General features: G+C 25.8%; 1 protein-coding gene across 2 annotated transcripts in view; it reads left to right on the forward strand.

Annotated features, from left to right (window-relative positions):
• The window catches only part of LOC107443976 (uncharacterized), a 159,292-nt gene that overhangs the window by 62,315 nt on the left and 84,088 nt on the right, over nucleotides 1–12,889 (forward strand). Inside the window, exon 1 of one of the 2 annotated variants that reach the window (XM_071187946.2) lies at nucleotides 3,932–4,062. The exons of the other annotated variant lie outside the window; for it this stretch is intronic. The gene's annotated coding sequence lies outside the window, so the exon portion shown is untranslated. Of the gene's footprint in view, nucleotides 1–3,931; nucleotides 4,063–12,889 lie in introns of those variants that run through there. 2 annotated transcript variants of the gene reach the window in all.

Genomic DNA, 12,889 nt, shown 5'->3' on the forward strand with positions numbered 1-12,889 from the left:
AGAAATTATACTAAAATCTGGAAGAATTATTAGAGCCACGGGTATAAAATAAATCAGGGACCAATCTTTCGGAATATGCAGAATCCAAATCCATCAAATCTTTTCACTACACATTTACATAGTTAGATTGTAGCTTTATTTGTGTATGGTTGTGAATTTGTTTAGGGGTAAAAAGTATGTTTATGGTAATCCATTGATGCGTATCTGGAAGTACTATATCCAAGGAGATTCCATTGCCTCTGGATAAAATACTATTTAAATAACTGTTCTCTAAATAAACTCTTTCATTTTTTGCTGTGTCTTAAAGTATGGCTTCTTTAAAGTACATTTCTCAAAAAATTTAATTTCAAAGATTGAGGAAAATTCTTGTATTCTCTATACAGTTCTTTGAATAAAGAAAAAAAATTCAAAATAACGTACAGGGTGTGCCGTATAGACAGCCCTTTATATGAACTTTTAAAATCTGCTGTATATAAAATACGGATACAAAAAAAGTACACATAATGGGGGTCACAAATAAATATTTAAACAAGGAAAACAAAAACGCTGGTGAAATCTTGCAAACTACAATCGAGAGAGGCGAATATAATAAACAGAAAACAGGTTTACTTGGAAATTGAAACTCGAGGAGTTTTTTAATAAATCAATTTTTTTTAACCCCTCTCTGTTTCTTTCCGCTATTAAACCTGTTTTGTTTATTACAGATGACTTACAGTATAGTGATTTGTCTGATTTCAATAGCGTTCTTGTGTTTTTCTGGTTCAAAATGAGTTTTTTTTATCCCCAATATGCATAATTTTTGTTTTCCTTTAAATTATCCATATTAAGGATGATCTTTACGTTATACGCAGTATATCATGTAGGTAAATGAAATATTTAATGGAGCAAATTAAAAATCCAAATATTTAAACTTTATTTACTTAGTTCATCTGAATCACAAGCTTCCTAATTATATTATCCAAGTGGATGGGGAAGACTTTTAGAGGACAAAATTTGTCAAGGGTTGCTAGAGGACCGTTAAGAATTTATAGATATTATCTATTATTGAGTTCATATTAAAACCCATAAATATTTTGGTTTTAAAATTTCCAAGCTCAAATTACTCATTTTTGGTTTTATAGACAAAACCATGCTTTTTACATAAAAATAAACTAGTTAGTATATCATCACAATATTCTGATATTTTCTTAGAAAGAAAAAAATCTTTCTTTCAAGATTCTGATAGAATCGATAGTTTTCTAGAATCGCCCACATTAAGACGAGCAAAAATAGAACTAGGTTGATAGATCCTTGAATTAAATACTGGAAATTTGTAACGAAACACCTTCTTATTCTGCTTTTCCTACGAATACCTTTTCCCAATGCAATTATTGATTCTTAAATTTAGTGCCTTTCAGCTATCCTTGGCCCCGTTTTTCCTTTGGCCGCCAATGTTTCACAAAAAATTTAGCCAGGTTAATCTTGATTTCATTTAACAATCGATTGTTAGTCTTAAATACTTTTTTAGGCTAATGAAATGATTTTCTACATAATTAGAAAGTAAGCGAATTTAGAAACTTGTGAGAAAACGGCTTTTAGGTAAGGAAATAAATGGGGCAATCACGCCAAAAGCTTTTAGAACGTTTAAATAACTCAAGAAACCGTTAAAATAATTATTAAAACCAGTTTTAGTGAGACTTCATGTTAGCATAAGTACACAATAAATTTTAAATGAAATGATACAGATATACGTTTTTCAATATTCAAATGAAGACGTTGAAAATCAAACAAATTTTTTATATTCGTTGCAGCAACTTGTAATAATTAATGTATTTTCCAAAATTTCTAGTGCTACATAATTAATGTTCTAAGTCAGCGATTCTCAACCTTTTTTTCGTCGCTGCACACTTTTAACGATTTCGAAATTTGACGACACACAATGAAAAAGATTAGTTTAAAAGTTGTTTACTTACCTATAATAACACTGTGTTAAATAGTTTGTGATAATAATCTTCAATGTAAAATAATATAATATGTACTACAAAAACAAAGTTTATTAAGGGATAAATTACAAATGAATAATAAGAATACTTTTAATGAGAAATTTGATCTTGATGTTTTTTGATAATTTCATTTATATTTGGTCGTAAAAATGACAATTCTACTCTCATATCGTCTTCTACATTTAACAATCTCGATCTTTTCTTCGTTTTTATGTTGGTTAATACTGAAAGTCCGAATTCACACAAATAAGATGTAGAAAATTATAATAATATTTTTAAAGCTTTTTTTGGATATCATAGGATAATCGCATCTAATGTTAATCCAAAATGAATTAATTGATTCTTCCGAATATTTTAAAATTAAATCTCGATTGTTAGAAATCGAAATTAGTTCTTTCTCTTCATTCAAAGTTAATTCGAATACAGAAGTATTCGTTATCACAAATGGATTATGAACCCAATCAAATTTTTTTATATCTAAATTTGGGAAATAATGAATAATTCTCTCCTCTAATGTTGTCAAATGGACGATAACAATAGTTTAATTCTTTGGGATTAAAATTCTTCGGGATTTTCAATTAAAATCTTTTGGGACTGACTCAAACTTTTCCAAATATCCTTCCTGTGCTTTATTCTTCCATAAAGTTATTTGTTTTTGGAATCACACCAGTTTGTCTGTTGAGTTTAATATATTTTCTTTCGGCCCTTGCATACTTGAATTTATGTTATTAAAAATAACAAAAATGTCTGATATAAGTAAGCTAGTTTATCACACCATATTTTATCTTCCAACAAATGAAAAAAATCATTATTTTTATTTTGTTCAAAAAACATTCTCATTTCGTCATTTAACTCCAGTACAAAAACTAGAGTAAAAATAGGTCAAAAATGAGACACAAAGGAAATATGTAACGAAGCGGTGAAAGTGAAAAATCTTCGTTACAATATTCATATATATTCTACTATATACTTTTCTAAAATTTGGCGGCACACTATAAGAATTTGGCGGCGCACAAAAGTGCCGTGGCACAGTGATTGAGAATCACTGTTCTAAGTAAATAATAGTTTCTTTTTTTTAATTTTTGTTTCTTTTTAAATTTTGCTACAATCTATGCTATTTAAAGAGTCTCAATTTTGACACTCTAAAATATTTTTATTCCATTATTTTTTTTAAATTACATTAGTTATTAAAAGTATAAGTCTGAACTTGAAATAAATTTAATTGCTGAATTATGTGTTTTTCCTTTTTCAATTGTTGTTTACATTGAAACAAATGGTCAACTTTGAAAGATCTAAATTTAATGGATTTCATTGGATCAACTACTCAGATTTTAAAAACTTTTGAAAGCTATTTTGATTTTCTAATGAAATGTTTTTGAAATAACTAATTCAATTAGTGTGATCTCGAATTAAGATTAGTTACAATGATGGCTAATATTTTACAAGTGTAAGACTTTGATAGTCTTATGCTGAGATAAGCACTCGCACATTGAGCACTTGTTTCCTTGTCATACTAAATTTCCTTTTATTATTTATTCCCAATGTAACAATTTAGAGACAAAATAATTAAAACTAAAGGGAAAACTATCATGTTTTAAACATTTAAAAAATTTCAATAACTAATAAAATTTAATTTCTATGAAACTGACGAATTTTTTTAATTTTAATGATGCGAAACTTTTTGTGCAAATGTGAAAAAATCTTAAATTCTTCTATGTTATTCTTTTTTTTTTTTGGAAGAATTTAGAAAAACTTTATTTAGTTAAAAAATGGTCAACATTATTTAGTGAAAAAATAGATAAAAAAACTATTGAGTAAAAAATAGATTGAGTGCTTTTAAAAAGATAAAAATAATGATTGCTTTTTCACAAGAGTTAAATGTATATTTATTTTTAGAAAAAGATTTTATTCTATATAGAAACAAAAACATTACATCAAAAGTTTTTTCAAGGATACGCTCTGAAGAAACCTTTTATGTGTGTTTGCTGCTGGATATTTTTGAGATATAGAGCAACGGTTACGGGAAATCGTCCCCGTATCACTTGCGAAAGTGAGAACATTTAGGAGGATTCTTATTCAGGTAAGTTTTTCTCGGTTTAACAAAATGGTTTTATTCAGTTTTGTTGAAAGGCCAGATAGTTTTAAATGGAATATATCAGATAATAAATATTTAAGTTTACTATAAAAATACTTTTTTAAACTTTTTAAAACTTTTAAAGTTTACTATAAAAATACATTTTTAAACAGAAATATTTACCAAAATTCCTAACGCTTATTTGACGTTTTGTAATGTTAATGTAATGTCTTACAATGTTAATGTGATATTTCACATTATTAATGTAAGGCATCAAAATGTTAATAGATATAACGTTTCATTAAGTTATCTTAGAGTTTGAATTTTTTTTTAAAGATTGAGAATTTTATAGAATTAATTACATTTTATTTAAAGTGAGGGAGATTTTAACGTGATTAAGATTTTTCTTGTAACTGACATCACAAAAGCTACACTAATTTCATAAATAAAAGCTAATATTAAATTTAAGTTAAGGAAATTGTTGAAATTTAATTATAAATAAAGCGATAGATCTTAAGTGTCAGTTTAAATCAGAAACTTCCCATTTTAAAAAGTAAAAAAAAATGTAAGGATGACTTTTGAGACTATTTTATTTCCATAAATCACGAGTATAATTTCAATATAGTGTATTTGAAAGAATTCTTATGTAAATAATGCAATTCGAAGTAATACATGCGTACTATAACAAAACCTATGTATATTTGATGCACCTAATTCTAAGTAACAGTTACACAGCACTCTAAATTCAGAAGTTACAATTTGTTAATCATGTGTACGTTAAAATTTGGTGCTTTTGTAACAAAATAACTAAATAAAGTAAAAATAAAGATCAAATAAAATAAAAAAGTCATGAAAAGAAATAAGGATTATAAGCATCCTTTAGTATAATTTTAGAAACAAGCAATAGTTTTGAAAATTTTTAAATGTTTTAAGCTTTAATACCGAAAAGTGTCTACACTTAAACCCAACGTTTATTTAAGAACTGTATCTATTTAAATGTTTTAAGTTGTTATTAAGTTAATTTCAGCTAAAATAATGTCTGATGCTTTTTAACTTTACTTTCTAAAGTCAAAATGGAAATCCGAGTGTTTTGTATTTACTACATCCATATTTTTCTAAATTTCTTCATATGTTTGAATAGACAGTTTTTTTACAGTACAAAAAAATCATATTTTTTTCATTTGGCAAATTATATGAAAGTAATAATAAAATGGCTATACTCTTGTTAAAATTTCATTTTATGCTATCCAGCTGTTAAAAATAATACCTTTATACTTCTGAGAACATAAAACGATTCAATTCTTGTTTTAAAAAACAAGTTTTGTAGTAAAAAAAATCTTTTTTGATAGAGTTTGATTTCACCTTATATTTTTTTCTTTACAATATATCGATGATATTCTTAATTAGCTATGTAAAATATGATACTGATGATTATCTTATAATTTGTTATGAAAGAGTATTATTTTTGAAGCTTTTTAGGCAGATACTGTTTGGAACCAGTTTGTAAAGATGTAATTGAAATTTTTAATTATAATTAATTTTGATTTTATACTTTTGTTAAATTTTGAATTTTAAAACTAACATTAATAAAAAATATAAAGTTTGTTTATAGTTCAATCGCTTAATTCGTTTATACCTTCTTTTGCCGAAGAGTTGTAGATAGTATCTATAAATACTTGCGAGAAAGTCACTGACATTTTTAACGGTCAATGAACTTATAGCGATGGAGCTTAAGCTTATTATCTTTAAAAAAAAGTATTTTAGGAAATAAAAGGATAAAAATTATGTTCTTTTAATAGGTTTTTAATGAACGAATTAGTATTCATTATAAGGCTTTATTTTAAACTTTGAAAATTGTTTTTTTGGAGCTGAATTATGAAGGAAATTTTTTAATAAATCATCAAGTATTTAGAATGGGCGTATGAAGCTATATATTTTTTTAAAAAATAAATAAAAACAAAAATTCAGCTATGCTATATGATATTATAAAAGTTTTTATACATATAAGTATATACTAAATCAGTATCACTGCTTTCATCATGGAATGGTGGTTAGTGGTTACAAGTTTTTAACGTATATTTGCTAGCATTGGAAGTTTAAACTTAATTTAATACCAATTTATACACACACACACACACACACACACACACACACACACACATATATATATATATATATATATATATATATATATATATATATATATATATATATATATATATATATATATATATATATATATATATGGCAAAGGCATTTAGTGACCGAAGATGTTGTTATTTTAAAGTCAATTTCATGGTCACGCGCATTGTACAGTGCGCAAAATAAAATACAGACCGCCTTGAATAACTTTTGATCTAACTATCAAAATGTGAGTACTTAAGGCAAAGGTAACAAGACAAGTAAAAAGCTCCAGTTGTAAGAAAAGGATTAAAAGGAACAAATACATAAAAATAGACTTGAAAAACAAAGTTAAATAGAAAAAAGTAAAACAAAATAAATTCAAAAATAAACCTGAAAAAAGAAAAAAATAGAAAATTTAAAGTAATTTAAACGTTTATCAAAAGTAGCAAAAATTATAGCATTTTCGGATGAAATATAATCGAATAATTTGTTAAACAGCATGCTTATTTATTTTGTAATGGGAGGGTTTATGTGCAAACTTTTCTCAGAATATGATTAACTTTTCGAAATAATTGCTTGTAAACTTGTTAGACATATAATTTTTTATTATTGTATAAAGATACGAAATTGATTTGTTTTCAGTATCAACATTAGTGTTATATATGTTCTTCAGCAACCAGTGAATGAAATGATATTTTGAGTTTTATATTCCTCATTTCTTACAATCAGGTGTCTCTTCTTCTCAATCGTTCCATCTTCGGTTTTCAGTATATTTTGAATTCTTAAACTCTCAATTCCTTCAAATTTTCAATCTTCTCAAAAGAAATGAATTTGGCAATTCGATTCGAAAGTTGAACTGTGGAAAAAAGAATTTCTTAAAAAATCATTGTTAAAATTGCTTTCAAACATTTAACAACATAAAATTCTTTTTTATTTCAAAAAATGATTCCAGTTTAATATGAAATATTTGATTTGAAAACAAAAAGAACTTCTGTTCCCCTCTTGCAGCAATTTCTTGGAGCCACACAGTTTCAAATTTCTTTTACGAAACTATTCCTACTGCAGTATCCAATTTAAGCCGCGAAACTTGGTTCACTGGAAAATTTAATTCTCTTCTCCTTTGAAAAATCAAAATTGATCTGAAAATGAAATCTGATAAACGGATAACCATTTTTTGTAAAAACAAATTTTTGCGAATAATGAAAGCTATCGAAGAACAAAGAAGGAATCTGAGACATTTGTTTAAGAAATAATGGTTGCGAAATACTTTTTAATTTGTCATCAAAGAAAACATAAGCTTCTTAGAAAAGATTTATTTCTTTTCCCTAAATTTATTGCATTTTAAATTTCAGGGTCCATGGTTCCATGATCGCATTAATTTTAATTATACGCTTTTAGAGTAACATGTATAATTCTAACGTTCATGTATTTAGTATACCTGATTAACAAATTTATTAAAGAGTATTTTTCTTTTTTTTAAAAAATTTCACGCAGATAAGAAAGTGTAGTTTTTTTCTGGTAATTTTAGAGTCACGGTTTGTATAATGTATGGAAGGATACAGACTTTTTTGTGAGATACAATGTTGACCTTGGACTAGTGTAAATATTTGCTGTTTCTAGTGAATAAATTCTGAATTAAGTATATGTAGCTAATACCTGTAACCAGTACTATCCCTTATGCTGCGGACCATCTTTTGTTTTTCAGGCTTATTCTGAAAAAAAACTTTTTGATGTTCCTGACTCTATATAATTTTTTCCAAACAAAATTTTTTGGAAAATTAAGCCCTATAGTATCTATACTTGAAAACAAAACTGATGAGATACCTATAATTATTAAAATGCTATTCTCTAAAGATAAAAAAGCATTTTAAGAAAAATAAATTATTTTCACCGACAAAGTCCTATAAGCCTAATGAAATCCTAAAAGTGTGTGCTTGCTGTACATTAAGAATTGTACCCTGGGTCAGTCTAGGGTATATAGATGCTACTGAATGCTGGTAAGCACAAATATAAATATTTATGGGCTTTGCCACTTGCAAGATGTAAAATTTTTGTTTTTTTGTAAACCTATACAGTTTTTAAATTTTTCTATACATTTGGTATCACGTTCATGAATCATTTGATTCACTTAAGCTGTTCCAATAGTTGCCACAAAAAACGTTATCAAATATAAGTTTTAATTGCATGAATAATCAATTTTACTCAACTTTTAAATCCAGACGGCGAAAATTCGAAATGAGTGTCGGCCAAAGCATAATATCCAATAATCCAAGGTAAAACACATGATGATCTAAGGTGCAACACCATGTTGTACCATGGTTGAACATGATTTCGGGACATATCTGGTTCAAACTCATTAAAACCACATTTCTTCTTAAAAGAATGCAAGTCAGATTTTGTACACAAAAATTATGTTATTAAACAAACAGTCTAGTATTTCCCATCTCTCATGATAGATGGCACCACTAGATAAACTAATTATACATCATTTTTCAATTTACGTGACCAATATCCATCACCTAACTAAAAGCCGAACTTAATGAAATAATAAATATATGGTCATTAAATTTCATATTTTTTGGTTTTGAAACCATTCTAGTTGCAAATGGTTACAAAACTGTATAGTTTTGTATTCATGGTTTTTTAACCATACCAGTTGTAATGGCTTTCAAACCCATAGAGTTAAAGAAACTTTACTGACCAGTAAACTTTACGGTAAATTGAATAGACAAACTGGTGCCACTCATTTTCCCATAATTTTAGAATGAAAATTCTAACAGTAAAAGTGTTATGCATTCCTCATAAAATTTCCGAGTTATTTAAAATATTGCATACTTCATAAAAAAAATTTGAATTCTAAAATCGTCTAATAAATAGTACTCTTACCTAAATTTTTAATGTCAAATGAAAACAATATTTCATAGCGTGTTTATTTGATTAAATTAAATGGGTATTGTTAGTTTTTTTTATCAGAGATATTATTTTCATTTTTAAAATTTTGAAATTTGTACACCATATGTTGAAGATTATTTTTAAAAAAAATATGCTAAAAATGATTTTAAAAATAAATTTCACTTTATTAAAATGACTTTTCTTGTACTGTTGCTTCTAGCACACAACATTAAGCCAATTTTTTTTTTTTATGAAACCAGTCCAAGTTGTTTCTATTATAAAAGACAATGCTTATTTACAGTATTTCATTACATATATACATTCATAGAAAATTAAAGTAGATGTTCTCAAACATTCTTTATTCGTACGTTTGCATGTTTTTTTCTCTTTAAACTGAAAGACAATACATAATACTGCTGAAAAATAATTTATTATTAGCATTTTAAAACAAAAACATCTTATTTTTTTTCTTTTGAAAGTAATCACTTCAAACTCTAAAATTATAGATATATTAATTTACTTAATCAATTCTTCCTGAATGGGAAATATATAAATTTAATTTACTAATTATTTTGAGTTGCAATTAATTAATTTATTATTTCATTTCAATTTTTAAAGTGTCTTGATAACCAAAAAATAAGAAACTTAGGTTGAGATAAACTTTCTTTGACGTTCATTCTTCGATTTATATAATTGATTGGAATGATTTCTGACAAGGAAAAGAATTTTAAGCTTCATGACTTTAAAATTGATGTCTTTTGATGCATTGATTCCTGGTTACTCAGCAACAAGGATTTAAAGTATTTTTTATCGATCCTTGATAGAAGAGTCTTTGTTTAGATTTTGAAGATTTTGAATTATCACATTAAAAGTTAAAGTAATATGGTAACTACTTTGTGTATATTTTCATGAAAAAATAATTCGTACTTATAAAGAAGAATTTATTTGATGCCATTAAACACGGTGCATATTCAAGACAAGATGATGAATATTTAATTTAATTAAAGCAACATTTTTTTTTTTAATTTTGAACTGAGATATTTGTATTATGAACTTTTTTTAAGAATAATAAAAAGGAGAATCTCTGGAGATCCTTATATATTTTTAATAGGCATTGCACTAGCAAAACAATTTAAAACATAATTTCCTTTTGGTTTGATGTGTTTTATTTCCTTTATTTTTTACTTAATATGTTCTATTTTCGTTAAAATGTTTTGGGTGCTCCTCACACTATTGCATTGATACATTTTGCTTTGACTATATTAATACAATACTAGAACGCACTTCTTTTAGCGGATATAATCGTGTGAGCTGATGAAGAAATTATATCTTTTCATTATTTTGTTTTCCGACTTTTTAATATAAAAATATTTTGTCTTGATAATTGTTCTTCTTCTCTTTTCATTTACCTTTATTATATTACTTTCCATGTTATATATATATATATATATATATATATATATATATATATATATATATATATATATATATATATATATATATATATATATATATATATATATATATATATATATATATATATATATATATATATATATATATATATATATATATATATATATATATATATATATATTATTATTATTATTATTATTATTAAATTATTCTATTTTTTCCCAGAAAGAAAATTTTCTATTCTTTCTTTGTTCTTTGTTTTCTTTATAATTTGTTATTGTTTTTATTGAATATGAGGGTTTTACGATATGTACTTGATAAAAGTATTTGACATTATTATCAGAATAAAGATGGTGTTGTTTGTTCGAAACATATTCTCATTTGTAAATAAAACGTGATCCGTAGAAATCATGTTATTCACATGTCTAGATTTTTCTTTCCTTTTTGGAAGTTATTGTATTTCGAAGTGAGCCGATGTTATTCGAAAACAGAGAAAGAAATAAAAATATACCTGACAAAACGATGTGTCACCTGAAAATTTCTCTTAAAACCGTTTCTGTCCTTTAAGAGAACACGTGCCTATAAACATCTGGGGTTGAAATGCGTCCATACAATTTTAATCTTATAATAGCACTGAAAACTTGCTAAATTTCTCTTTATAAAATTAAAGGAATCCTGATGAATTATCAAAATTTGCTTGTTTATTAGCGGTCAGTAATTAAATTGCGTGAATAACTACAGGCAATTTAAAGCATTAAAAGTAGAATTATTAGGACACTGTTTAATAACAGTTAAACCTGTTATAGTATAATTAGAGATAAAATAATTTTAATTTTTTATGTTACCTATACATAATTTTGTCGTTTACTATTAAGTTTGATGATAGTTGAGAGGCTATGAATAGATTCATTAATGCAAACTTTATTTTTAAAATTAAAATTTAAATGATTCTGGAATAATTATGACGATATAATCATCAGATTCTAGTGTTTTGAATATTTGATAAAAGGTATTTCTAGAGAAATTTTACAACATTTTAGTTTTAAATATTATTAAAAAAAATCATTTATATGCTTTAAACTCATTTTCACGTTCACTCTCCATTATAAATATTTAAACGCTAAAAGTGAAATCTTATTTGCAGAAGCGAGAGAATGATTACTTAATGGCATATTATGTTTTCAAAACTAAACAAAAAAAATGCACAAAAAAGAAGTTCATGATTGGGGCTAGAGAAAAGCACTTAAATTAATGGCGAAATGACACGATAAAGATTTGCTACAAAAGATGATGGCTCATTCTAGGTATCTTTTTGACGCTACTTAAAGTTAATGCGCCAATTTACGTGGCCACGCAATTTATGGGATTGAAAGCACTCATGGGGACAAAGAACACATTACCTGGCTTATTTTTGTCACTTAGTTGAAGATGCTTACTTATTTGTACTGCTTACTTTCTTTATTTAAGGCGTTTTTAACACCTGTTTCAACATATATATTTTTCAGATTTATCATGAATCCAGTCTTTGGCATTAAGATATATTCAAATTGAGTAATAAATATAAGTACTTTTGCAATATATTTTTCTTATTTCGATAAAGTTATTGCTGAAACTCATGCCTCTAAATATATATTTAGGAGTTAGTGTTTATGAATTTATTTTGAAATTTCTTGCCTAAACTGAAGTTTTAAAGTTAGTCTGAATCATCCAATCTGTAAAGAATTATGTGTTTCTTGGAAAATAAGATTATTTTTGAAATTATTCTATTCCTATTAAAATAACTGCGCTATAAACCAAGGTATAAAGCCACAATAATGTTAGAAAGACATTCTGATAAAACCTAACTAGCTCATTTTTATGGCAATTGAAATAGTCTTTTGTTTCTTCTATTTTCATTAAATTTTTATGAATCAATTTAGAATTGAAATAAAGCTTTTGATTTTTAAATCTTTAATATTGCTACCATAAATAACCAAACTCATTTTCTCTCTTTAGAGTAACAAAATGGAAATTTAAAAAAAAAACATTACGTAAAATTTATGACAACTGAAATATTACTGAAATTCTTTCAAAGTGCATGGACCTAAAAACAACAAAAAACGCAAGTTCAGTCATAAGTGAAAACTTCGAAAAAGTTTCTTATTTTTTGAATAAATTTCGAAGTAAAAGAAAAAATTGATATCGTAATTCTTCTAAAATACAAATAAAAAAGGAACTAATAAGATAAAGATTTAAAACTTTACTCTCAGTCTCCTAATTCTATGCATCTGCTAGAATTCAATTGTGCATCTAATTATGTGCTTATTTCCCCACCAGTTTAAATTCCCAAAAATTCATTGCGTAATTAATATATAATGACTGCTAATTACTCTCTTTAAAAAACACAATAAGGTGATTTTGC

This window comes from Parasteatoda tepidariorum, chromosome 11 (genome assembly GCF_982258835.1).
Source record: "Parasteatoda tepidariorum strain Cologne lab strain chromosome 11, Ptep-v5.0, whole genome shotgun sequence".
Taxonomy (NCBI): domain Eukaryota; kingdom Metazoa; phylum Arthropoda; class Arachnida; order Araneae; family Theridiidae; genus Parasteatoda; species Parasteatoda tepidariorum.